This window comes from Nannospalax galili, unplaced genomic scaffold, assembly GCF_000622305.1.
Source record: "Nannospalax galili isolate Female #2095 unplaced genomic scaffold, S.galili_v1.0 scaffold151, whole genome shotgun sequence".
Lineage (NCBI taxonomy): Eukaryota > Metazoa > Chordata > Mammalia > Rodentia > Spalacidae > Nannospalax > Nannospalax galili.
Window position 1 is genome coordinate 2,223,841 of NW_008332087.1, and position 26,492 is coordinate 2,250,332.

The 26,492-nt window shown below is 41.0% G+C and overlaps 1 pseudogene; it reads left to right on the top strand.

Annotated features, from left to right (window-relative positions):
- The first annotated feature begins 22,052 nt into the window (after nucleotides 1-22,052).
- The window catches only part of LOC103729204, a 100,020-nt pseudogene continuing 95,580 nt past the window's right edge, over nucleotides 22,053-26,492 (top strand).

The window sequence follows — 26,492 nt, forward strand, 5'->3', positions numbered from 1 at the left end:
TATGTGTAAAAGGGACCTAAACAATGAGATGATATAGAAACACAATAAGCTAAATCGCATGCTCTGGAGTATGTTTCCATCTAAGTACAGAGATATGTTTTGGGAGTGTACGAATTTGGGCAAGCCACCTCATCCTTCGAAGCTTCAAGATCGGCATCTGTAAATGGAGACTACCATATCTCCATTCTGGGGATGTTTATAAAAATAAAATTTGATAACAAGTGTTACTACACTTGGAGTTTCTGAACCATTCTTCAGCAGATCCTATACAAAACTCTTTCAATATACTAAATATTTTGTTAAGATTGCTATTCATTAAGAATAAGGCTGAATACGCAACTCTAAAGAAAAATGAAATCATGAAATTTGCAGGTAAATTGATGGAGCTAGAAAATGTTATACTAAGTGAAGTTAAAAAAAGAAGGATGTTTGTTTCCCCTCATTTGTGGATCTTAGCTCTAAGTCCTCAGAGTGAGTGTATATTCTGAAGTAACCACAGGAGCCAGGAAAACAGAAAGGAACCACGGAGGATAGGAAAGATGGAGCTCGAGAGAGGGTTTAGTACAACACAGGCATTATCAAAAGGGAAATTGAAAAAGAAAATGGGGGATACTTTAACTAGCTAGAGAGGAGGGAGGACTATACAGGGGAAGAGAGAGGAAAGAGAGATAATTCTTAGGTGGCATGAAAAACCAAAGGTAAATGTATTTTTTCATAAACCTACTGAAAAACACACATATAATACACATGTACATGTGTTTCAGCTGATGACTTTATAATAAAAATCACAGTGCAAGGGAAGGGAAACCTCCTTTCTAGTTGTTGGTCAGGATAGTCTAAGATACTCCAAAGCTAACTCAGGCTATTGCCACAGCCCTTGATTGCCTCCCAGAACCTGAAGATAAGACCCTCTTGCTGGATACAGCATACTTCAGACACAGGACTTGGAGCAATCAAGCTGGAACTGACTTGGAAGCCTCCTCTCTGAAGACTAGCACTTGTGGTATCAAAAGGAGAAAGTCAACCAATGGTGCTACCCATCTGTAAAGCCTCTGAACCACAACAAATGATTTGCCCAGCAAATTAACTCTTGGTGCAATAGTGGAAATTTATATTGAAGGTAGCCAGCAACTGTGCAATTTGACTTAAGGGCCACGCAATAGAAATAGGAGAGAATGCATATATGGTATATAAACATGGTCATGTATCTGTGGTTGGAGACATCATAGACCCTAGAGAAGAATCTACTATTGTGACTTTCCTGGCTCACTGCTAATTTCTCACTATCTTCTAAAAGCAAATCTCTCTATTCACAAACAAATATACTTCTCACCACTCATCAAAGAAGCTTCTTTTTGGAACAGATGGATATCACAAAGTTCCACAACTGGTCAAATGCAGAGAGTAAGTAACTATGAGGTACCCAGCCCTAAGTGATACATCTACAATGCAACCTCTATATTTAAGACTCAGGGAACATCAAGGGAAGGGGGTATAAAGAATGTAGGAGCCAGAAGGACAAGACATCTGTTGCTAGTTAATACATTCTAGACATGGTCGGAAGCTGCACCAATGAAATCTCCACAGTATGGTAGTCTAAGGAGATCTGCATAATGACAAGATCAGTTGGCAAGCCAAGGTGGATGGGGAGACTGTAATGGGGATCCTCCTTCAAGATTAAGAGCTGCAGGCATTCAATAGATGCCAAGAAAGGAAGAATCAGTTTTCTCCAGAGACTAGCTCCCTTAGAGGTTATCTAATCTCAAACAGACAGCCCTAAACATAGGTACACACAAGGACTTAGTGCATTAAATTTACTCAGTGCATTATATGTATGTAAATATATATTTATAAAAGTATGTATATGTGTCAATAACAATAAAAGAAGAGACCAGAGAATGGTGAGGAAGTAGGAGACAGGAGGGATTGGAGGAGGGTAGGTTGGAAATGGTGCCAATAGAATACTGCTCAGGTCTGAAATTCTCAAAAAATAACATTAAAGCCAGGCGTGGTGGCACACGCCTTTAATTCAGGCACTCAGGAGGCAGAGGCAGAGGCAGGCAGATCTCTGTGAGTTCAAGGCCAGCCTGGTCTACATAGTGAGTTCCAGGACAGCTGGGGCTACAGGGAGACCCTGTCTCAAAAAGACCAAAAAAAAAAAAAAACATTAAAAAAGACTAATGCTGAATGCTTATTCCTTAGCTACAGGGAAACAAACCCAATTATTCCTTTCCTTTCACAACACAATCAACAGAGAATCCTTCCATATAAAAAGTATAGGGGTTTCTCCACACACACCAAGCAATTAATTCTTTTCTGCTTTGGCTCTTAGCTGGGGGCTCCCTAATTCAACGCAAGCCTGGTATTATTTACCTGTAGATAGAGATAAAACCCATAATCTCAGGGCTTGTGCTTCCACAAGTACACTATGTCAAAATCATAGATAGACGGGCACATTTTTGTCTTTTCACAGTGTTGAAATTTAAAGAATAATAATAAATTAGAGCTATATCAAAACTTATTGGATAGTGGTGACTGGAGAGATGGCTGAGTGGTTAAGAAAACTGGCTGCTCTTGCAAGAGAGCCAGCTTTGGTTTCCAGAACCAACATGGCAGCTAACAACCATCTATAACTCCAGTTCTAGGAGATCCAACACTCTCTTCTGGTCTCTGCGGGAACTGTGCCATCCAGGTGCACTTAGAAACATGAAGGCAAAATACTCATACAAATAAATAAAAATCAAAAAACTTAAAAATTATTGAATAGCAGTAAATGATAAGCTACACCAATTTTATGTCTCTGTTTTACCAAACACTGCTGCTGTTATTTAATAGACACGGTCACTGTCACGAACATGATCTTTTCTTCAGATTTTAATTACTGATATTAAGTCTCAGATGTTCATTATAACACACACACATGCTAGAGATAGCTATACATGGTTTAAAGGGGCTGCAGAGTTCAAGGAGGCCCTGAAGGTAAGAGCAGAAAGCAGATACAGGCTGAGACAGATGCAGAGAAGCTTGGAAGGTAGTTAGATAGGTATTAATCAACCTAGTCACAGAGCTCTTGGTGGTATACAGAAAAGATTCAAGGTTAGGTACAAATCAAGTTTAAAGCAAGGTGTGGAGCTCATCAAAAGTATAGAATTAGGTATGCACTAGCCATAATTTGAGTGAGCTATATCAAGATAAGAGACCTAAATCCTCAGAAGAGAGTCAGGAGTTCATCACCTGTCAACACCGTGATAGCCTAATGATAGGTCAGTGGGTATTCTTGTACCTATGTTAGATGTTTCTTTTTTTAAGTAAATAATTTATTGAGAATTTCATACATGCATATAAGGTGTTTTGATCAAATCCATGCCTACTCCCTCCCCTTCAACTCCTCCCAAATCTCTCCATCACATTTTTCTGTACTCTTTCTTCTTTGATTTATTTTTTATGGGGCTTTTGGCTACTCTATCTACCATCCCCACTCTGAAGAGGTAACCCTAAAATCTTTTAAGGATTACATAAAAGCTCCCAAATATTTTCAACATTTTTGGCCTTTGGAGTGGAGTATGTTGCTAAGAGGCCCAAGGACATTGTGAGTTTTAGCCAAGAAACTGGCTACTTTTCTTTGGGGTCTTTTTATCCTAACTGCCTAGCCAATTCCTACCTTCTCCTATTCTTATCACATCATCCTCTGAAGAGGTTACCCAAAATTGCTAATTTGGAGGGACTGAATTGTTCATTGGTCTGACTTGCTTGGTAGGTTTGTGAGCATGCTTTCTGTGACATGTTTGTGGATATACCTGTATCTCTTAGTGATCCTGATTTAATTTGATAAGTTCATAGGTGGCAATATTTTATTTGCATAAATAAGGTAATTAACTGTGTTGTGGTTTGTACTGGACAGATGGAAGGTGTTTGCTTCCATAAACAAGATGTTGAACCATTCTGTCTCAACATTTGCACTGAAAATTAACAAACTGCTCTTCTGTAAAATGGAGTCACTTGAGGCAGGGCATAGTGTGAAAGCTACTGCTTTATGCACTGAGGGATAACTTAGAACAGAACACAGTCTTATTCCCATACAAGCTTGAGTGACTGTCCCTCTAATATCTCACTGATGCTAGCTATAAATTGGGCATCCCATGATGCCCTAACAGGATTTGACTAATACGCACTTATGGCTCACAGATCTTAAGAAACTGTATATTTACTGGTTAGTTACTATGACAGACACAGAAGAGGAAAAGCATAGGGCAATCTGTAGGAAGTAGCCCTGTTCTGACATGTCACTCTTTAGGAACTTCTGTCTGTTGGTGTGTCGGTTGACTCGCTCCCACTCTGAGGCTGCTTGAGAATCCTCAATGTTTTGTCAACTCATAAGACATTGTTACCTCTTTGAACCCTTGAAGCTCCATGTCAGGAGACAGGGAGGAAGACTGTATTATTATACATATTGTCATATTTATATACTATGGTGCTAAGTGACTTGTATACATTGATTAAGTTCTTACAGGAATATCTGGAGTAGATATTTGTGTACTTTTACAGATGAGGAAACCACTCTAAGGTCTTAGGCAATGAGTCATTCATCCCAGGGCCTTACACCCCTTCCTCTTCAGGCCTTGCATTCCTACTCTACTTCACGCATTTTGTCTTAGAACAAAAATATTTCAGTGGTTCACAGAGTAAAGTGATACTGGCACTAAATGCTCTGATTAACTCAGGACTCACGAGAAACTCCATTGGTGTTGAAAATATAAATATTTCAATCACCCATTTGCAGTTATACAAAGGTACAAATTCAGGATTTCTTTTGACAACAAAGATGAGAAACAGTTTCTGATAAAAACTTAGCTCTCAGTTAATTAGTATACATAAAATTCTCCTTTTACTATAAAAAGACTGCTAACTGCAAAGGTGAAGTCTAATGTTATGGAACTTTGTGGATCTAAGCCAATTCTTTTGGTCTGCTGCCCACTGCACCCTTGTCTAATATAATGTCTGAGTTTCTAGATGAACAATAAACGAAACGTCTTAGCATTTATCTCCTCTCCATTTCTCATGTGCTTCTAATTTTTATTGCCTAAGAATCAAAATTCTTATAAGAAAACATTTTTAGTATACATCAGGTGTTTGGTTCTGGAAGAAAAGCGCTCTTTCCAAAACCTGAGAAGAAAACACGTAGCTAACCTTACCTTTTGCAAAGAGGCGCATGCCTACAGCTTCACTGCTGGAAATGTGGGTTGTGCTTTAAAATATGTGAATAACCATCTCTACAAGGAAATTTTAGTGCAAAGGCATGACTTTACACAGCTATATCTACACATAAACTGAATAATGACTGCAGTAAGCCATTCATTGACCAAGAGAGAAAGAGGGGACAGAGAAATGGTTCATTTAGTAAGAATGCCTGCTGCGCAAGCAAGAACTTGAATTCCCAACACCCACTTAAAAACTAGGCATGGCTATGCATGCTCATAAACCAAGGTAGATCCCAGGAGTTCATGGGCCAGTCAGCACAGCTGAAATGGTGAATTTAAGGTTCAATGAGAGACTCTGTCTCAAAAAATAAGGTGGAGACAGCTGGCAAGATGGCTCAGCGAGTAAAGGCACTTGTGCCAAGTTTGACAACTTAAGTTCAACTCCTAGGACATACATAATGGAAGGAGAAAACCTAGTCCAGCAAGTTGTCTTCTGACTTCCATGTGAATACACCACCCCATAATCAGTCAATCAATCAATCAATCAATCAATCAATTAATAAATAATAAACATAAATAATAAATGTAATTGAAAACATAAGATGAATCATTGAGGGAGACACCCTACATCTTCCTCTGGCTTCTATGTGTACATGCACCGGCACACACATGTACATATAACACACACACCACACCACACCCACACCTATACACACACACACATACACACACACACACACACACCCCATATACACACAAAAAAGAAAGAAAAAGAGTGAAAGAAACATACCTATCGAATGTTAGAATTGTAGTGACAGAAGGTAAGAAACTTTCACAGGTCTGTAGTGTGACAGTCTACTTCCCTAAATTTCACTTCCCTTCCCGTGACAGATGCTGCTTTATCTCTAAGTGGGATCATCTCTGTGGCGTACCTCCTGCTGTATAACTACACATGGTGACAGGCTGAAACCACCTTTCTTAGCACTTTCCCTGACCCTATCCTGTTTACTCTTCCTTATCTTCTTAGAGCACACTCAATTAATTGCTCCACAAACTTTCCCATTTCAACTCTGTTTTGGGGAAACTTGAATCCATGTGCTCCATCTTTTTGAAGGGTTTGTGGAACCTCGCAGATGTTAGAAACTTGCCAAGGCTAGTCCAGCTCAGATGTAGAAGGGGTATTAAAATCTCAGTTTCTATAATGCCCCTAATCTATAATAGTTGGAAACTGAGATACTTTAAATATTCCACTGTCTCAATCATGTATTTTAGTACTCAACCATGCTAAAGGCCATGGATTAAATCTTATATCTGAATTTCTGTTTCCAGATTGTCAATATCTCTACTCCATGTTTAAGACATCTCAGACCCCACATAACTGAGACTTGCCACCCTGTTTTCCTCCCAGAGCTGCTCTTTTCATAACCTATTCTGTTTCTATTAATAATGACGTTTGCCTATGTCAAAAGCCTTCAAAGCTCCTTGGATTTCATTGTTTTCATATGCCCTACCTCCAGTCCATCAGGGACTTAGTTCTATTTTTCAGCATTCAAAATATAGTCAGAATCCGACCACTTCACTTGAAACGCATGGCTGTCACCTGTGTCTCAGTCCTTACCTTTTGTCAAGTTTGTTCCAAAAGCTTAGAAACTGGTCACCTTCCCTCTCCTCTTGTCTCCATACAGCACATTTACAACAAAAGAAACCTTTAGAAGTTGAAGTCAGACAAGGACATTTAGCAAATGAATATAAACCCTCTATAGCATCATCCACTCTCTCTCTAGTGCCTCTCTGAAGCCACGCCCTTGCTGACTACAGGCCCAGCTCACTGGCCTTCTGGCAGCTCCTCAGACACACTGACCCTGTTAGTGTGGTACCTCCTTTGCAGGACAGTTCCTCCTGCTTCCATCCTTATTCCCTCATGATAGCTGCTCAGCTGCCTCTCTCAGCTTTGTCAAGACTACTCAACTATCACTTTCTATTTAAGTGGCCTCCCAATCCCAGCTAAAAATTGATTTTCGTTAGTCTAATTTGTTTCATTTAAGAGAGCACTTACCGCTTTCTAATATGCAGTGCTTTATTTATTCATTTACTTTATACACTTTCCATTACCAGAATATGACTCAATGAGAACAGAGGCCTTTTTAAAAAATGTTGAGTTTTTGTGATTATCGTATGAGTATCATTTGATGGTATTTAGATCCCGTGCCCCACACCCTCCTCCCACTGCTCCATGCCCAATTCAACGTACTCTTCTATATATACAATATGCTTTTAGATTTGATTTGTGTACCCACATGTTCTTCAATGTGGGTCCATCCATTGGAGCCTGGTCAATCTACTAAGAGTCCCATCCCTGTAAGTGACTCTCTCTCTCTCTTTCCTGTCAGCCATCAGTTGCCAAAAGTTCTGAGGATTAGGTTAATATTTCCTATCTACTTATCCATGCCTATGCTGAAATTTTGTCTGTTTTGAGCTTCTGTGGGATTTTTGCATGCTGTTACCATTGCTGTGAGATCATAGTATATCTGACCAGCTGTCCTGAAAACTCTGCTTCCTTGGCCACCAGCTCTGGCTCTTAAGATCTTTCTGGCCCCTTTTCCACAATGATCTCTGAGACTTGGGAGGAAGAAGTTTGAGATAGGTATCCTAGTCAAGGATGAGCACTCTGTAGTCTCTTGTTCTTTATACATTGGTCAATTGTGTGTTTCTGTGTTAATCACCATCTGCTGTTGTAGCCAAGGTCCCTTTGACCTCCTCCTCGTGGGGGCAGGGGATAAGTAGGCATGGAGTCAACAACACAGACTCTAGGACACTAGGCAATGTGCAAGCAAGCTCATTTATTGTGAACACAGGCGTCTCCTTTATACCCCCTTCCCACCTCCCATCGGTCCCTTATGTCCCATTGGCATCTATTGGAGCTGTGGATGTGTTGTTGGTTTCTACCTGCTGGGGCAGATTTCTTGTCAGCTTATCAACAGGAAGCAGGGCGCGCCTGTGCTGTTGGTCTCATGCCTAGACTCCTACAATCCACCCTTTTTGTTTTAAATTGTTGGCAGTCTCAGGGGAGGCAGTGGCTAACTGTCCTCTCAGGTCTTAGGACATTTTTATGAAGCTGTGTCTGTCTTAGGTTGTTCTCCCTACACATGAGCCTTACCCATCATCAGAGTGTGCATCTAGCCTCATGCCCATCCTGTCTTAGGTTGACTTATTGTGGGAGAATCTTACCCGTCATTGACCACCAGCTTTGGTCTCGATGTCCTTCAGAGAGCATGAGATCTGCGAGGGTGGTGGGCTAGCTCTTAGGAGGTGGCATTTAGCCCGAAGCTTTATTTTGATGAACCAGGCTTGGATTACTTCAGTAGGTGGGACCCTATGGGGATTTTGTAGAGTCATGAGGATCCGTAAGGTGGCTTTGTTGGTGGCCTTTTGTCTACAGATGTGCTGAAAAAGACACTTGAACAAGAGGATTAATGCAATAGCTATGCAACCCAAGAGGGCCCAAGTAACCAACCAGGATGGGTCAAAAAATTCCTTTAGATTTTCCCAGACCTGTTCAAGGAATGTGGTATTTAATTCTATAATTGGAGCTCTTGTATAATTAAGAGCAATAATTTGTACTCGAAATTGGATGGTGTAATTGAGAAATTTATTGGACCTGTAATGTAATACATTTAGTCTTAGGACGACCTTTAGGACAGTCCGGGGGTAAGTGGCCAGGGCTACTGCAACCCCAGCAAACCTGGTGGAGGGGGGCACCTGATTACGAGAGCGGTCAGTGAGCAGGGCAGAAAGGGAAGCAGTTAGCGCCTGAATGGGTCCCTGTGTGTAATCAAGATCTCTGGTGGCCGAGATCCATTTATTAATGCCTTCCATACATACTGGGGCTATGGTAGTGCAAGTCAGTGGATTAAGGCCTTCCCAAACCAGCTGCTTTAAAAGCATGTTGTGATGGGGGCCATAGGGGATACAACGCTGGACAACAGAGGTGACCTGGGACAAGAAGTCCATAAAGGATTCACCATGGAATTGAATGAGATCGAGGAAATAGGATGAGGGATCCTTCAGCAAGCAGGACTTAAGGGCCTGAAAGGCCAACTGATGGACTTGTGTAAAATAATGGGTGTCTCCAATCTGAGCCTGGCTGACAGGGGTGGTAAAGGCTCCGTGGCCCAGGAGCATATCAAGTGAGACTGACATTGGTCCTAGCTTGGTCCTCAGCTAGATCTTGTTAAGAAGCCCTCCACGTCAGGAAAGTCAGGGGACTGAGAACTGCTTTAAGAAGGTGGTACCAGTCATAATGTGTCTGCAATGCCTGACTCCATTGGTTAAGGATCTGTTCAAAATAAGGCAAGTCAGGGCTGCTGTCATTGCAGGCTTTATGGATCAGGGCTACATCGAACAGCTGCATAGGAATCCAGGGCCGTTGAGCCCCATCAGGGCCCAAGTTAACCACAAAGACAAGTGGAGGGCTAGGATGGTCAGGGGAGTAGTCAGGAAGCTTAGCAGCACAGGCGGGTAAAGAGGAGGCCCAGCAGGGGCCATGCGGGTTTGTAATGTCCCCCAGGGATAAAGCAGTGGGGGGGGGGAATGGTACATCTGTACAACAAGGTAGTTTGGTGGGAGAGGGCGGGGAATCATTCCTCACATCCTAATCAACATCTTCCCGCCAGTGGGTGGTGACTGAATAGAAAGGGCAACCATTTTCTGGTCTTGGTAGTGGTCATTAAAAGATTTAAGGATCTCCTTAGAAGAACCCACTTTAATGGAATTGAGGATGCCCAACAAAATAGACGGAGGAGTATGAGTATGAAGGGGGCGGGGGGAGTTTTGCCCCCTTGTACTTCCCTTTCCCTAGAAAGGAAAAGAACTCTCATCCATATGTCAGGATCCCACATGTTTTCTGGGGAGATCCACAGAGCAAGGATAGAAGCCTCAGTCTAAAAGTCCTCTAGGTGACTGCGTTTAATCCTAATCCCACAGGATGTAAGCAGGGATTTGAGGGCTGAAATTTGGGGCTCTTTGCAGTGGGATAGGAAGTTTCCCATGTTATGGGAAGGGGGTGGGAAAGGGGGGCACAGACAGACAAAATACACTTGAAAGTAAGAGAAAGGAAGCCTCACTGAAAAAGGAAACGTTCTGACCAGCCTTACGGAGAAGGTTTCGAGCAATGGGGAGCCTGCCTGCAAATTTAAGAGACCAGCCACCGCCCTAGGGGCATTTAACTGGTGGTTGCATCACCGGTTTTGAGAGAAAAGAGGCCAATATCAAAACCAAAAGCGAAAGTAAGGGAGGAAGAAGAGCGAAAGGTGGTGTTTAGGAACCAGGTATCAGTGTGCTTGGTGGGGGACGTCCCCTTGAGGTTCGTTAGGCCACGGCCGTATGCCCACACGGTGTCTCTGGTCGTGGGACACCCTGATGGGAGGGTGTCTGTGGTTCCATCTCCTGGATGGTCAGTCCTTATGTGGAGACGCCGGCAAACCAATTTTCAGGATATGTGCCCTATGGACAGACAAACATGAACAAATGAGAAGAGGAGATGGGCCTTGGTCACTCACCAGACCGAAGGCAAAGAACAAACAACAGAAAGGGGCCTACTTACCGAGAAAATAGCCGAAGGGGACACTGAGAGGAGCGGGAAAGGTCAGGGGCGGGTGCAGTCAGCACAGCAGATTGTGAAAATGACGATCCAGAAGAGAAAAACGAAAAGGGTGTAGATTACCAGGATCAACACGGGGTCCATCTACCATGTTGGGCATCAGATATTGCAGCCAAGATCCCTTTGACCTCCTCCCTGTGGGGGCAGGGGATAAGTAGGCGTGAAGTCAAGGACACAGACTCCTGGGCACTCACTAGGCAATGTGCAAGCGAGCTCGTTTTTTTGTGAACACAGGCTTCTCCTTTATACCCCCTTCCCTCCTCCCATTGGTCCCTTATGCCCCATTGGCCATTGGCATCCTTCTATTGGAGCTGTGGATGTGTTGTTGGTTTCAAGCTGCCCGAGCAGATTCCCAGTCAGCGTCTTCCTGCTCATCAACAGGAAGCAGGGTGCACCTGCCGCTGTTGGTCTCATGCCTTTCCTCCTACAATCTGCCTCATAAGGAAATATCTCTGGTGAGAGTTGAAAGATGCATTCATCTTATGTGTAAAGGTTGTGTGTCACTTAGGGCTAAGTGTCTCACAGACAATTATTCTCTGCATCTGACCAGTTGTGGAACTCTGTGTTAGTCTCCATCTGTTGTGAAAGGAAGCTTCTTTGAAGAGGGGTGAGTGGCGCATTGGTCTGTAAATATGAGTGCAATTTAGAATACTGTAAGTAATTACATTGGTCTAAGGATGTGGCAGAAGGCTTTTCTCTAGGATGATCTCTACAACCATGTTTACTTGGTTATGTTTACAGTACCACACAGGAGTTCCCTCTCATTGAGTGGGCCTTAATTCCCCTTAGCTATTGATCATTATTGGTACTTTTATGTACCATTTTTGTATCAATAGCAATATTTGCTGGGCTGGTAACTGCTGTTAATTAGGTTCTACAGCTGGATGGAACTGTGGTTGGTTTTATACTTTGGCAGCTTTTCAGAGTATCCTTTGACACCATGAGAGCTAGTCTTCAAGGAGAAGGCTGCCAGATCAGTTCCAGCTTCATTGCTGCAAGTCTTGTATCCAAAGTATGGCCTGCCTTCATCAATAAGGTCTTACCCTCAAATTGTGAGGGGCAATCAAGGGCTGTGGGAATAGCCTGTGTTCTTTTTGGAGTCTCTTGGTCTACCCTGACCAACAGCTTGACGGGAGGTTTCTCCTGTCTGGCACTGTGTCTTTTGTTACATAGCCTTCAGCTATACATATGCACTCATATATCTATTGTATGTGTTTTCTTCATTAGGACTTTGAACTAATATATTTCCATCTGGGTTTTCACACCATCTGAACATTATTTATTTCACCTTTCACTCCCCCTGCATAATCCTCCCTACACACCCACTGCAGTTAAAGCACCCTCCTTTTCCCATTTTCCACTTTGATAATGTTTCCTTCTCTTATTCTCTCTCTCTCTCTGTCTCTCTCTTTCCCCTCTCTCTCTCCGTGTCTCTCTGTCTCTCCTCTCTCTCTTTCTCTATCTCTCTGTCTCTCTCTCTGTCTCTCTCTGTCTCTCTCTCTCCTCTCTCTCTCTGTCTCTCTGCCTCTCTCTCTCTATCTCTCTCTTTCTCCTCTCTCTCTCCATGTCTCTCTGTCTCTCCTCTCTCTCTTTCTCTCTCTCTCTATCTCTCTCTCTGTCTCTGTCTCTCTCTCCTCTCTCTCTCTGTCTCTCTGTCTCTCTCTCTCTCTCTCTCTCTCTCTCTCTCTCTCTCCCTCTTTCAAGCTGCTTCTTCCTTTCACACCCATGACTCCTTTCCTCTCTCCTGGCTCCTGCGGCTGCATCAGGATGCACACTCATGTTTAGGGATTTGGAGCTAAGATCCAGAAATGAAAGAGAATACATGTTGCTTGTTTTTCTGTCGTGTTACTTCACTTATTATAACCATTTCTAGTTCTATCTATTTGACTACAGATTTCATTTTTCTTTACTGCTGAGTAGAACTGCGTTGTGCAAATGTACCACATTTTCATTAACCATTCATCAGTTGAGGAATATTTAGGTTGTTTTTAATTTCTTCCCTATTGTGAAAAGAGTAGCAACAAACAGGACTGAATAAGTATCTCTACAGTAGGAGTCCTTCGGACATATGCCAATGAGTAGTGTAACCAGATCATATGGTGGATTTATTTTTAGTTTTTTGAGTTCTCCATACTGATTTCCACAGCAGTTGCACCAGTTTGCAACTCTACCAACAAGAGATGAAGATTCCCCTTTCCCTACATCCACACCAGCATTTGTGTGTCATTTGTTCTCTTGATTTTAGCCATGATGACTAGGGTTAGATGAAATCTTAAAGTGGTTTCAGTTTGCATTTCTTTAATTACTAAGAATGCTGAACACACGTGTTTCGTAGCCATTTTTATTTCTTTCTTTGAAAACTCTCTTCAGAACCATAACCCATTTTCAATTGAGTCATTTGTTTTCTTGCTCTTTTTGAGATTTTTCTTCTATATTTTGGATATTAACCGTCAGAAGTATAGGTGGTGAAGGGTGTCTTCCATTCTTTGGGATTCCTCACACTCAAATGCTTGTTTCCTTTGCTGTGCAGAAGCTTTTTAGTTTAATGGGGTCCCATTTGTCAATTGTTGACCTTAATTCCTGAGCAGCTGATGTCCAATTTAGAAAGTTCTTTCCTGCACTTATATCTTGTAGGGTACTGCCTATGTTTTCTTTTAACAGTTTCAGAGTTTCAGGCTTCATATTGAGGTCTTTGATCCATTTGGAGCTGACTTTTGTGCATGGTAATAGGTATGAGTCTAATTTTATTCTTCTACATGTGGAGATCCAATTTTGCCAGCATCGGTTTTTGATGATGCTTTTTTCCCCCTCCAGTGTGTATTCTTGGAAGCTTTGTCAAATATCAGGTGGCTGTAATTGTGAGCACTCATGTTTGGCTCTTCTAGTTTCTTCCACCAATCTACAAGTCTGTTTTCATGCCAATACCATGTTGTTTTTATGATTATGGCTCTTTAATATAGATTAAGGTCTGGTATATTCTTATCCCCAGCATTGGAGAGCAGAGGACTTTGTAAAGTTGTGATCACTGTCATATCCCATATGTCTAGAGCATACTGGCACATAGTGGGCACTCAACTAACTTGTTGAATGTAATTCCTGTTTCAGTGTGAGCATTTGTTGTTTGATTAAAATGAGAGCAGGTTGGAATAACAGTGTGGGTTTGGTTGACTGGCGAAATAACCCTTATATGCTGTACCAAAGACTGCATAATTTAAAAAGAAAAAAATGTAATTTTTTACAGTTCTGGAGGATGAGAAGTCCAAGTTTGACGTGCCACACTTTTTGATCTTTCATCTCAGATTGGGGAAAGGTAGAAGAGTGAGACAGCATCTGCACAAGAGAACAGGAGACTCAATTTTATCCTCAAGGTCTTTTTTAATCAGCCTCAATCTGCTGTGAGGATGGAGTCCTCCTGATCTCCTCCCTTCTCAAAAGTCTGACTTCTTAACACTGGGATAAGATTCTAACAAGCTTTTGGGGGAGTCAACATTTAAACCAGAGCACTGCTCCCTATACAAAAGGGAGTAACACCATCCATAGGGTGCAGCAAAATCAACCTTTGACACTGGACTAAAATGTTAACCATTTATTTATCTTTTCCTTGCTTACCAGTTTAATTCAATGTTACTAAGGAAGGGACTGTATTATAATGAACATTTCAACTTTATAAAAAATGCAAGTAGATGTGTGCATTATGAAAAAATCTAGTGGGGTAGATAAGCTCACAATATCACACAGAGTTCTGATGTAAGGACTCTGAGGTATTGATAATGATTTCTGGATCTCACCACTTCTCAAGATTGCTAGAGGCTCTGGACACTTTGTATTTGGTTTAACAAAAATCTCAATCTCCTTTATAGGTTAATCCTCAATTTTTAAAATCATGGCACTTTCTTCAGCATTCCTCCACCTGAAACAAAGACGTTGTTCTCCTAAAGACTTTAAAAGTATTCTATTATGAACACTTTCTCCCCCCTTTTTTAACAAAAAAAAATTGAGAATTTACTGCACTAGTACCATATATCATTTCTATGCTTTTCTCTCCCCCTCTATCTCCTCCTGTGACCCCCATCCCACTCCCTCTCAATTTTGTGACCTCTTAATTATTATTGACATATTTGTTATATATTCACACACATTTAAAACCTAGAGTGCTCTTAGTGTTTGAAGAAATCTCACAGGTCCCACCTCTAGATGAAGACCTACAGGCAAGCAGTGGCTGCTGAGAGAGGGAGAATTCGTTTTCTCCAGGGACAAGCTCCTCCAGGGACAAGCTACTTGATAGATTATCCAAGTCACTTCACTTTTATTTTTTCCAACAAATTATGTAATCATACTGTTCAAGTTTTCTGTTTCCCAAATGCTACTTTTGTAAGTGTGTGACTGTTCTTTTTAAAAAAATATTTTATTTATTTTTATTTTATGTGTATGAGTGTATTGCCTGCACGTGAGTGCACCCATGTCATGCAATGCCATGGAGGTCAGAAGAGGGCTTCGGCTTCCCCTGGAACTGGAGTTAAAGACAGTTCGCAGTCACCATGTGGGTGCTGGGAATCGAACCTAGGTTATCTGCAAGAGCAGTCAGTGCTCTTAACTGCTGAGCCATCTCTCCAGCCCCATGACTGTTCTTTTTGACCATAAAAATTCTGATGGTTCTGGAGGGTTATCAGCACTCTGTGACAAAGCCCAAGTGGTCCATTGGTTGTCAAAGTGATGGTGTCTCCATGAAGGTAAAGCTCTCCTATTGTAAGCACAATATTCAGTTTGGAGCCTAATGTGTTCTTGGCTCCTCAGGCAACTGACATTTGCCCCAAAATAGCTCTGTGGAAAATAAGCAATCATTGACAGTTGGAGGTCATGCCCTATAAATATTAAAAGTTTGGGCCATAGGCAAGTTTCACAGTAAAGGCTGGAGCTTTCTCATTTATTGGTAACATCCTTCAAACTGCCAGCAGCAGACATTTCAGACTAACCAAGGTTTTAGACAAATGAGGTAGTTTCCTTTTTGACACCATTTCTTTTTGTGGGTGCAGCATTTTGCAAAAGCAAAAAGTCTTCAATCTGTACCCTAAAGAACATAGTGAAGAAGACCTTGAAAACATTGTTGAACTTGTTGCATAAGCAGAGATGATACCGCCCAGTGCATCCTCCCCCACTTTAAAACAACACCTGGAGTCTTGGATGATATGCTGGTTAGTTTTTGTCAACTTGACACAAACTAGTGTCACCTGGGAAGAAAGAACCTCAGCTGAGGGATTTTCTCCATCAGACTGGCCTGTGGGCATGTATATGGGGCATTTTCATTTACCTTTATTTTCCTGTCTTTTTGAGACAGGGTCCCCCTGTAACCCAAGTTGGCCTGGAACTCACTATGTAGCCAGGCTGGCCTCAATCTATCGATCTCACAGCACATGGGAAACAGAGCAGGGATTAAAGGCATGTGCCACCAGGCCAGGCTCTGTGGGGCATTTTCTTGACTGCTAATTAGCATAGTGCCAACTCTGGCCAGGTATGTCTGTGCTATGTAAGAAAAGTAACTGAGCAAACCGGGGAAGCAAGGAAGTGAGCAGCACTCTTCCATGGTCTCTGCCTCTAGATACCTGCCTTGAGTTCCTGCCTTGGCTTCCCTTGATGATGAACAGTAATCTGTAATCCAAATAAACCCTTCCTCCCGAAGTTGGTTCTGGTCGGTATTTTCTCACAGCAATGCAAGGCAACCTAGGACAGACATTAAATAATACTATCTGTACAGGGTTGATGGTAAGCAGAAGAGAAGGTTAACCATTATAGGCAATAATAAAACTTTTGAAAACAAAGATGTGTATATAATCTGAAGTAATTGTGAACGGATATGCAAAATAAACTGATAAAGATTCTTAGGTTGAAAGTAAAACACAAACTATGAGGATCTATTGTGCTCAGCTACATTTAGAAACAATCAACTCGAAAAGAGAAGTTTATTCATCCCGTATGACCTCGGTTTCCCTTCTGAAAACAGGTGTGGAGATGGGTTCTCCGTGAGGCACATAAACATAGTATTCTTCTTGAGGGCATTTTCCTTCCCACTCGAATACTTGTTTTTCTTTAAAAAATTTTACATTGTCAATTAAATGCCAACTTTGGTCCCATTCACTGCTGCAAGGAGATGCTTAATCATTAATAGGAAAGGAAAGAGAAAAGATCCCACAGCTGCCCAAGTGCATTTTCTGTTTTCAACATCATCTGTCAAAAATAATGTCCAACATTATAACCGGAAAAAAGATAAACACATTTGGAGGCTTGAGAGAAAATCAATTTGTTTCAGCATTAGATTATTTCTAGTTGGTAAACAAAGCAAACATATTCTCATGTGATATACATCATGAATCACAATTGCACAAATTAAAATATAAAATGAGTTTATAGGAGTTCTTGAGTTCTTCTTTAATCAAAATTTAGTCTCTCCCAAAAGATACATGAAGGGCCTTTTATTTCTAGAAAACGCTTCAGTGAATATGTCAGACCCATTATCAGGACTGTGCTTCTTAAAGATGAAACTACTTTGCTAAAGCACTACTTTTAGGCTTATGAGAACACAGTATTTGCATAAGCAAACTGTGCCTTCACAATTAAGTAAGTTAATTAGGACCCACTTGTTGAATGGAATGGAGAATACAGAAATGTCTAAGACATGAGTCCTGGCTGGAAAGTACCACATACTAAGAACACACATACTGCAAAGGAGCTAAAATATGTGGGAGAAAATCAGATGCACACAAAAGGCTTTTTAAAGTTCTACACAGAGTGATGAGGGAGAAGCACAACAATCTGGCATAAGAGAAGGATGGGATGGTTTACAGAGTCCAGGAGACCCCCAATGAGTATCTGTGACTGGAGCGATGTCTTCGTGGTTAAGAGCACTGACTGCTCTTGCAGAGGGCCTTGGTTTAATTCCTAGTATCCATAAAGCAGCCCACAAGTAGTCCTAGCTCTAGTCCCATGAGATCTGATGCCCTCTTCTGGCTTCTGAGAGCATTATGCATGGCATGGATGCACTTATATACATGCAGGGAAGACACTCAGACACATAAAAATATAAATTTAAAAATAAAATAAAAAAAAATTTCTGGGCTTGTGACATGGCTCAGTTCTTATTATAAAGCTCGATGACCTGAGTTTGATCCCCAGAACCCACAATAGAAGGAGAGAGCTGACCTCTGAAGTTGTCCTATCTTCACACATTCACCATAGCATGCATGAAATTGGACACACACACACACACACACACACACACACACACACACACAAATAAAAAATAAAACAAAATTACTCTGTCTTATTCCCTGTTTTAATGGGAATTCATTGTTCTTACAATCCAACTTCATTTTCCTCTTCTTTGATGCTTATTAGCTATTGATCTGGTCACTGTCCCCATGAGATAATACGAAAAAAAACCCTATTCATAGCATAGAAATTGATTGACATTTCACTGATCCTTTTACATTATTCAAAATATAATTTTTCTTTTTTCATAGAATTACTTTTCTCAACAGTGTTATTTTTTCAAATTCCACCCATCCTTAAGTTTTAGCTCAAAATCCGCTTTCTCCAAGCAGCCTCTTTTGCCCATTCCTATACCAGACTGCATAATCTTCCCTTCACTGGTATTATCTCAATTTTGAAAATTCTCGTATACCTCTCCTTTCCTCCCATATGCTTTGTTTCTTGCTCAATACGTGTTCTTAGTACGTGTGCACTTCGGCAGGCAGGGCTCATGTCTCATTCACTTCTGAACTCTCCATTCCATTCAATAAAGTCCACTGTACACAGGAAGCTTCCTTTACATGGATGGGTGAATGAATATATATTACAGTATTCTTGATTTACTCATATTTAATGGATACCAACACTGGGGATGTGGACAGAGTAGATATCAATGGTTTAAAATATAATTATAGTATCTCATAAATGTAAAATAGTCTACTCAGGTGAAATAAGAAGATTCAGAAGTTGTGGTGACAGAGAATGTGGGTTCAGAAGATACAAACTAAAAAAGGAAACTCTTACTCTCTGTAAATATCAACCATGTTTTTGTTTGACGTTTCCTATCCATAATATTAAGAAAGGGCTTAGCTTAGTGTCCTTTAGAGAGACAAGTGTTTTCTGGTAAATATGAAAACATATTCCTAACCTCTTTATAGTAGTTTACAGTGAATAATGAATGCCCTTGAGGGAATACACTGCAGTTCATTCTAAGGTAAACTAAAATATAAATGAAGAGGAAACAGGAGTAAGGTATCCTGTACCCCTGCTTTCTGATTTTATCTTTCTATTCCCAAAGGAACATAGGAATGTTAGGAATTGTTTGTGAAATCAGCACACATTCCTTCCCTTAACATGGAAACCATCTGACCCACCATTGCCCCAGTTTGTCAAATGCTCGTCAATACTCGGTGGATAAAACGTGTGCTCTTCTGCAGCATCCTGCTGGCAAGGGACAGAACACTGCATAAGCAAAGTTGGATGGCTTTCAAAACTGTCATCCCAATAGATTTACAGCTACAAAGAGACTGTCATTAAATTGAGTCACTGACCCTGTGCTTGGAATAATCCCAGACTGGAGCACTCAGTTCGAGGTAGACCAACGTCAAAGGAGTAATTAGGGGCAAGTAACAAGACTGGATTCTGACATGTGGGGTGAGAGTTCACTAGAAAAGAATTGAAATGCTGATTGGCTGATGTTAGATAATTTAGATCTAACTGAAGAATGATTTCTCCTTTGCAGAGCAATTAGAGAACTACTCAGTGGGGTCAGCTGGCAGAAACATTAACACAGTTGGCTCTTCTCAAATTTGAAAGTGTATAAATGTCACCTCAGAATCTTGTTAAAATGCAGATTGTGATGCACCGTGTCTTTGCTGGGACACAAGTTTCCACAGTTTTAACCATGTCACAAGTGATGTTGATGATATTTGTCCTCAGAATACAATCTGATCTGAATCACAAGGATATAGACTTGCATTATCTACTACAGAACTTGAGGATATTGAGCACAGAACTGAGATCACAAACCAGGAGAGAAAACAGGACTTATTTGTGTGTTAAGCCAAGTAAACAAAAGTAATAAGAAAAAGAGATAGAAACTGGTTAGGTAAGGCAGTAGTTTGAGGATGTCCTTGCTGGTGGCCAGAGAATGCCAAATAGAGTTCTGGTTCCTGGTTCCTTGTTATCTCTTCTTCCTAAGGAGCACTCCTGCCAGGAAGCTGTAGGTGAGGACATGATTGAAACAGAAGAGGCACCTGGATATTTCATGTGTGAGATACCTGCAGTGACCCCATCCCTCACCCCAGCGTCTGCCTATAAAAAGTCCTAGGCTACCAGTTCAGTGGCACCCCATTTCCGGAAACCGTTCCTGCTACAGGAGGAGGAGTCTGCCCTCTTTCCTTTTCTTAAGGTTCCTATAATAAAATACATTTTTCTAAAACTCACTCTCTGTGGTTCATGAATTCATTCATTGAATTTACAAGACAAGAACCTAGAGGCAGTTGACTCAGTTTTGTGTGATCATGAGTATCTGGCATCCTAACTCTCCAGTTAAAACTTACCCCTGAAGACAAGAGGAAAGACCTCTGGAAACTCCAAAGAGCTCTGCAGAGGTCCTGAGGTTCAAATGGGTCCTGTGAGGGTACAAGTGAGAACTGGCTCTTGTGTCTGTCAACTTGAAGGTCATATGCACAATATTGCTGAGGCCAATTTTACTTGATTGACAGAGTTTGATGCCTGAACAAGCAAGAGGAAGTAGAGAAAGACAGAAAAGCAACCTTTAAATACTTTAGAAAGATGAAGGAAAAAATGGTATTGCAAGGTGGGGAAGAAAGGGATTAAAAGGAGACTTTGTGGATGGTGAAATATACTCAGCAGGTTACAGATTGTATGCTGCTAAGAATGATCAGGAAAATGGGAGAAAGCGGGTGTTGCAGGACCATCAATTCCTTAGATGACTGGTGATGATGAAGTTCAGGAAAAGAGGAAGAAAACAGGTGTGGGGGGCATAAGCGCAGCGCAGGATAGTAGGCAAACTACATATTATAAGCGATGTATTATATATTAGATAGATTAGCAATTATACTGGAGGTTGTCTTTGTTTCTGTTTCCTCAGTGAAATAAGAAGCCATCCACTGAGAAGGAGGAAGCAGCTGTGTACTGGAATGAGGGGAACAAGGAAGTGTGAACTGTTGTCTCAAGTGAAGAAGGAGAAGGAAGAGAAGGAGAAAGAGGAGGCGAGAAGAATTTGGACAGTCACAGACTTCTCAGATAACGCTTTGGTTGTACCTGAGACCAGGGGTCATGCATATAAAATGGGGTCATTAGGAGTTTTTCCCTCCTCAGTGTACAGTTATTCAAGAATAGATGCAGAAGATTTAATCAGTACTTGGATTTTGTTTGGTGATTACAATGCAGGGAGAGAGAATTATAATGTAACTGTGATAAAAAAATGACTTATTCTGTTTTATCCAATATTCATTTTTCCTGTAAATAGGACTATTATTCCATACCCTTTGCCACATAATTGCGGCACTCACCATGAATTACAGTCTTCTTGACTTTGAGCCCAGCAATCTGGCTTGCTTTGGCCAATAGAATCAGAAGAGTTGTCATATGACCAGACCTTAACCATGCCTGCATGTTTTACTGGTTCTGCACGATTTCTGCTAACACCATGAAAAAATCAGTTCCAGACACGTGCCTGTTCCACAGTGAGGAAAGACGGTAAAGACTGGAAACAAGCTTGCAGCTTGATTCAGAGATTCTCAGTATCCTGCAGGTGCGTGATTCAGGGATGCCTCACCTTATCAACTACAGAGATTTTGAATCATGTTATACAAATTATTTCCTCAAAATTCTGATTAACACATTGCACAATATGATCTTGCGAATGACAAAAGAAGGTGTCATCATAGTGAAGAATGGTATCTAAGTCAGATGAAGTGGGAGGTAAATAAAGCAGTAAAAGAAGAGACAGACAGTCATGAGGTGGCTGCGTTGGAAGTCACGTCAGTCACAGAGTCAGAGGGACTCAGGCTATTAGAAGAAGTGATCTACATAGATAAGAGGAAGTGGTTAAAAACAGAATAATTCAGATGAGGTTTTGTAGAGTTGAGGAAAATGTTAAGGTACAGGATATGGACATGGTAGTGAGAGGGTAAAGGAAAGTGATGGAAGATAAGGAGGATGAGGATCTGAGGAGTCTGAGTGTTAGACAAGTCATCCATGTGGATGTGGAAATGATCAAGAAGGTGACTGATGGGATTGGAGACATGGCTCAGTGGTAAAGAGCACTGGCTGTTCTTGCAGAGGAGCTGGGTTTGAATCCCAGCACCCACATGGTGGCTAGTAATCATCTGTAACTCCAGTTCCAGAGGATCAGACACCCTCTTCTGACCTCCTTGGGCACTGTATGACACAGGTGCATTTACACACACACACATAACACTCACACACATAAAATAAATAATAAATAAATAAATAAATAAATAAATAAATAAATAAATAAAGTTTTAAAAGAAGATGGCTGGTACCATGCTGGAGTTTAAGGAGGTGATTGGTGATTGTTAATATCTTCAATGAGTAAGACATTTGTGATTAAAGTGTCTATGGCAGCAACAAGGAGAGCACACTGTGAGGTAGTATAATGGCTGGAGGTTCCCAGAACATAGAGGTGTTAAGGAGAGAGAATAACAATGATTGGGAAGCAGCATAAGAAATAAAGATTCTTCCAGATTCAACAGTAAGTGGAATGAGGACTTTAAAATTGTCACTTTTCTCAGATGAGTATAGGAAGTCACATTCTTAGATGAGGACGGGAAGTCACATCCTTAGATATCTGAGTACAGGAAGTCACATCCTTAGGGTTCCACCAGGTTCCTACTGGAGCCAAGTGAAGGATTCTTTTTGAAGACATCAGAGTATTTGTGATTTTGCTGAGGATGCACTGAGCGAGATAAGATGCTAGAGAATGGGCTGGTGGCATCAAGAAAAGCCCCAACTGGGTGGATGAGAGGATAAGCAGGGCTGGGTAAAGACAAGCACAAGCAGGATAGGTTGGACGCTTTGAGGGCAGCATTCACGACTGAAGCAAGGCAGGATCCAGTTGTTTCTAATGTACTGATGTTTGGTTTCTCTGGCAGGTTTTAGTAGGGAACAAAACATGACTTGCCAAGCGTGTGTATAACCAAGGGACTGCCTTAACTTTTGTAGCGTATGACCTTGAGGCAGAAGAAGATAAAGGATAAAGCACAGCTGAAAGAAGGCAAAATATGTCTTTACAGCTGCTTTCTTCACTTCCTTGTTCACGCTTATCCCCACCTTAACTCGTATCTCTGCTGCCTTTGAGAATGCACAATTTTTTCCTTAAGTCTGGTGAAGAAAATGCCTTCTGATCAAGATATGGAAGGTCAGACATTGACATTATTATTCCATTTTTAATTATGCTAAATTATCAATTGCTCCTGAGCCTATATTGAACACTTACTAATATATTGGGCATTGTGTTATTGTTTTGTTTTAATTATCTCATTTGAGCCTCCCAGCAACTGTATGAGATGATAAACAATTAATCTCATTTTATAATTGTGGCAGTTAAGGCTTTGAGATTGTTTATCCAGGGGCCATTCATGAGGCATGAGGGTGAATGTGGGTTTGCATTAAGGATTCTGGATTCTGAATTCTAAGTGAGTCTTTTTGTAGCCTGTAACTGATTGTTCAGGGGTGAACTGTGGATAATTTTCAACAAATTGGGGCATTAATATTTGGTGGTTCTGTGCTCTCTGTTAACCTAGTATGGCACTTATCATCTCTTATACTAGATTTATGTTTCTGGTGTCTTCACTTGTATGGTTTCAATTCCATGGGTGGTTCTCTTTCTCTCTGGCCCCCAAATCCACTTCTTTTTGATCACTGCACCTGACAAAATACTTCATACACAAGAAATGCTTAAAATAATACATTGGCCACATGGGATAGGAATTGCTACCTTGGCATCTAATGAAGTCCTCATCATAAGGAATATACAAAATCAACTAGGGAGTTTCAAAAGAAGGCCCAGTGATCACTCACATTCTAGACTGATTTCAGTTAAGCTCACTGGTTTTCCTGCTAAGCATCGGTATTTTCAAGGCTTGCCAGATAGGCCAAATCTCGGCTTTGCAGAAAGAGTTTTTTACAATTTTATGCTTAAGATATAATTGCAAGTTTATGGTATGGGGTTTGGGGGATAAGAAGTAGCAGGTGCTAATATGGTAACATTGACATCATAAGATGGAACTTTAACTGTGACCCTTTTACCTTTGTACATTATTGCCCCGAGGCAAGGCTGCCTTGTAAGCAGCTCTTTATTCCACTGCTTTCTCCACTCTTGTTTATGCCTTCTCATCCTGTACCTGTAACTTTCACTTGCTTTGGATCCAGTTCTGTCTCTGCTAAAGCAAACTTTCTTGGGTACTTAGTAGACACAGCAATTGCTTTTAGGAATTACATGCAAAGCAGCACAGAATCTTCATAAATTGTACTGCCCCAAGAGTATTCCTCCTAATGTAGGCAACAGCCATTTAGACGGAATTTGAAAAAAGCATTATTGGCTTTGTTATCTGAATCCTCCTAAGCCACCCAGCAGCTAGTGACACTCATCAGACAGTGCTAACTGATGTGTACTGATCTGATGTGTTGAACAAAATGCGAACAGAGACTACCATTTGCCATCAGTACTATCAGGTGTTCATTCAAGGGAAGCTGGAAAGGATAAAGTGTATTTTCATTCTGTCAAAGGCTCTTAGGCATAGATATAGGAAAATACTCAATAATATCAAGGAGCCTGTTTCTTTGCTATCTGGTTTTTTTCTTAACTCTCCAGTCCTCTAGAAGATGAATGGCAAACAATTGCTGTAATAATACACCCATCCATGTAGGTATAGTACATTAAGACAGAACACTCCCTCCTTTCCATCCAGGAATGAAGGTGATTCCTTTAACCCTTAAACCAATGTTGGCCTTGGGACAAACTGTTACCAGTTGAATTCAGTGGGTGGTTTATCTCTCCAACTGTTAATTTTTGAGAGACTTCACCTACTTTTTCTCTTAGACCTCTAAGTAGCCTATTGAAGTATGAGATATCTTGGTGTAGATGAGACTTATTTGCCCTAGCCCTGAATATTCTAGCAGAATAGCCTATCCTAACCCCAAACATGTTGGAGAGACCAGTCATGAGAGCAGAGTACATGTAAGACTTGATATGAATTTGTAGATCCAACCAAGGCCAGAACAGATGCCCAGCTGGCCCCACTGACACAGGATCAACCATTCTTATAATTTTATAATTTTATTTATTTTATATGTATGAGTATATTGTCTATATATAAATGCACCCATGTCACATGTAATGCCCATAGAGATCATAATAGTGTGTCAGATTCCCTGGAACTAGAGTTATGGACAGTTGTTAGCCTCCATGTGTGTACTGGGAACCGAAACCAGGTCCTTAACCACTGAGCCATTTCTCCAGCCCCATAATTCTTCAAGTTTTGAGATGGCTGTCATACAGCAATTGTTCACTGATGTGAGCCCTAGTCATCCCGTCTTCATGGGAAGGGTCAGCAGACTGCTATCTAAGGCACTGTGCCTGATCCAAAGCTGTGCTTGGCAATTGCCTCTGGCAATCTACTTCATTTCTATAACTTATTGAAACAGGTGGCTGGTTTCGGAATTCTGTGCTTATAAACTTCACAAGTTGTACTGATGCACATCCAGGATTAAAAGACTTCACCAGTCTCCTAAAATTAGTGTATATGATTCTTCTATAGGAAGGCCACTTTTAGGGTTATAACCCAACAGAAAGGCACATAAATAAATGTTCAGATGAAGTTAGAATAATATTAGGGCAACCTAGGAATGAAGAGACCCAGATTCTCTAGTGAAACTCTAAAAAGACAGCATGCCTCAGGCCCTGCACATGGTTGGTTTTTTTTGTTTTGTTTTGTTTTTTGTTTTTTGTTGTTGTTATTTTGACCTTTTTATCTTGAAAATCTCTGTGTCGGCCGGAACTTATTTACTTATATTTTTTTAAAAACTAGAAACTTATGGACTCTTATGAAATTATATTGGCCCCTTTAATTGTTGGTTATATTTTCTTTTTGGGTGTTTAAGGCCATACAGCTGGTCCAGATAAACCGATTTATTTTTACTCTTAAGGTTGTTTGAGGATCTGTTCCTCAGGGGTCACATGGGCTTGGGAAGAGCCCCTGGCTCCTTTCTTTTACCAGTTCCACCTATGTGAAGATAAGTCAAAGGTCCTGCTCGACCATGGCTGGCTTTGCTTGGAAGCATGGAGGAAATGATTCCTCTGTGTTGACCCTCCTCTTTCTAGACTGGACACTGGTTCAAGTCCATATGTATAGCCAAAGGCTACATAACAAGCAACAATGCCAGACAGGCGATACCTTCTTTTGAACTGATGGCTAGGGTGGCTAAAGGGATTCCCAGATAGTAACCCAGCATAGAACTGGGAAAATGAACAACAGACCCCCAATCTTATCCAAAGGAATATTGACAACTGATTACCGCTAGATGAGGAAAAACTGACCCTCCTAAAACAAAGACCTCTA